Here is a 2,706-nt window from a genome sequence, read left to right as displayed (position 1 = left end):
CGATATTGAAGGGATCATCGAGATACAGAACACATATTTTTCAATTTTTTTTACACTCAAAATAGTTATTTCAACGTTAAAAATGGTACAATTTTGACACATTCACCCACTTTACAGCACTTAAACAGTCACAACGGAAAATTAAAATTTTATCACCCTGAAACAAGTTAAAACCCCTAATTTTACTATAAGCATAATCATAACATATCTGGAATTTATTAACATTTGGAGGATATTTGAAACTTTTTATGAAAATATCGAGTTAGAGAGGCACTTGTATGGGAAATTCATTGCATTGAGTTAGGGGACATCGAGTTAGAGAGTGTTTGGTGTTTGGTACTAAAATGGGGACAGGACTTAAGGACTTTATTGACTCCTTTGAATAGTTTCGTTGAGAAGCTAGTGGGATTTGGAATGTTGAAGAACGTATATTTTTTGCACTTTTGTTTCACGTCGGCAAGATATTTTGAAAGCTACTGAGCTCATATTTGAGCTAAAATGCGTAGAAGAACCATTTTAATTGTAATGTTGCGGCCGAGAGAAATTCACCATCTCAAGGTAAATCGTTGATGTCTCAAGTTTCTTCTTCTTCTTCTTTCTAGCGTTACGTCCCAAGCCTGCTTCTCAGATTAGTGTTCTTATGAGCACTTCCACAGTTATTAACTGAGAGCTTTCTTTGCCGATTGACCATTTTTGCATAATCGTGTGGCAGGTACGGAGATACTCAATGCCCTGGGAGTCGAGAAAATTTCCTTTACGAATAGATCCTCGACCAGTGGGATTCGAACCCGCGACCCTCAGCATGGTCAAGCTGCGCGTTTACCGCTACGACTATCTGAGCCCAAGTTTTTCTAGACTCTATTCTAAAACCGGACATAAATGCGATTTACTGCAGAGTTTCAGACCTTCGGATGGAGAAACAAACATAATGTTAAAGTGAAAGATGAAGGTGTCCAAGTGGTTTATCCTACTTTCCTGCAATATTTTTGTTGGATTGATTTTTTTTTTTTTGTTTATGGAAGTTCCTTGTCATACTTTTGAAAAGATGCTAGTAGCCAGAAATCTACATTCCTGGCTCAATTATTAATAAATTCTTCCAAAGGATCAAAACAGGATTCTTTCTTTTGATTTCAAGAACATTCACCTTTGAGGGTCCGCGAGACGTTTGTTAAGCTTCAAAGGGGGTCGCAGCACCAAAAAGGTTGAGAACCACTGTTGTAGATACTTCAAACAGTTAAAGAAGAGCTTCTTTATACCGCACAAACAAAAGTTTGGTACTCACTTTGGTCAGGATTCTAAGATACCCGCAAAACTAGAGTTCAATTTAGATTTATGCGTTGCTCAATCCTCTATCAATTCACACCGACAGACTTGTCAAAATGATTTTGGAAACGTTTTTACAACGCTGCGAACATCCCTTGTCAGTGTGACTATTGTCGGCAGCTTCAATCTCTTCGGCAACTTTCCCATAACAACTGCTTGTGAATCTCTTCGGCAGCTCCAAATCAGTCGCATTTTGAGGCGTGCTCATTTGAATTGATGATATCTCCGGCGATATCGTTTGTTTAGTCTCGGAAATCTAGCCAGCGGGAAGCGGGCAGAACAAAGAATCATCTGAATTTTTCCACTGATGTGTTTTGATAGAAAAATACTGTATATTTGGCGTTCGAAATATGGTTGCCGATAATAGTCGAATGGTTCCGAAGCCGTAAGTCTCCCTACTTTAGATTAAAATGACGAAAACAGTGAATTTTCGCCACACGCTTCATCTAGGCGATTTATGATCTATATCATAAACGAAAAAGTTTGGATATCTTTTGAGTATAAAGTTTCAATTGAGTTTCAGTTATAACTGCAATATACACAAGATAGACTTTAAACCTTTTCTTAACAGCTCCATTTTTTTCACTTGTTTGATTAATACGACGACTATATGATGCGCACTGACTTCTTGGATTTATAATAATTATATTTTCAAGCATATTTTTCAAGATTTAACATAATGTTCCAAAGACCGTGAAATTTTTAGTATTGATACATCGTGTGTTAACAAATTCTAAACATATTACAACAATTATTTGACTTTAATCAATCAACATTAGTTATCCTTACCGTAATTATTCATAAATAACACAAAGCAATATTTCCATGTTATGACGTTCGATAATTCGTATTTACAGTTAACATGACGTAGTAGTGAGCAGAACACATATAAATTGCCATGCATATTGAACAGATGCCATTCCGAACTAGTTGTTCAGCAAATAACTCATTCGTGAAGTTTTATTGCTCTACTCCACGTAGGTATCCTTAGCAATGAAACTCTGAGTGAAAGCAATCATTCTAAGTAGAACCTCCGTCTTCGAAGAATGACATTCACGACATATTGATTCAGCGATAGTCAAGCAATAAACTTGGGCGTTGAAGGTATCGCTCGGTAAGTGTACGCTATAAAATTGTAATGCGAATGAATGGGACTTTTATAACGGCCATTAATATAACAGCACCACAAGCAAGGCACACGGCGGCTGGCTGGCCATTTACAATGAGCAAAAGGACGTAAACGAGGGATAACTCTAGATAGGTGCATGCTAATTAGGGGCGATGTATGTGATCCAATTTAAAACTGTATGGGGACATTTGAATATATTCCACGGTGTGTCTAAAACAGTCTAAAACAGTCTAAAACGACCACAAATTAACATG

Source organism: Aedes aegypti, chromosome 2, assembly GCF_002204515.2.
Source record: "Aedes aegypti strain LVP_AGWG chromosome 2, AaegL5.0 Primary Assembly, whole genome shotgun sequence".
Classification (NCBI taxonomy): Eukaryota; Metazoa; Arthropoda; class Insecta; order Diptera; family Culicidae; genus Aedes; species Aedes aegypti.
Note: the sequence above shows the minus strand (reverse complement) of the source record.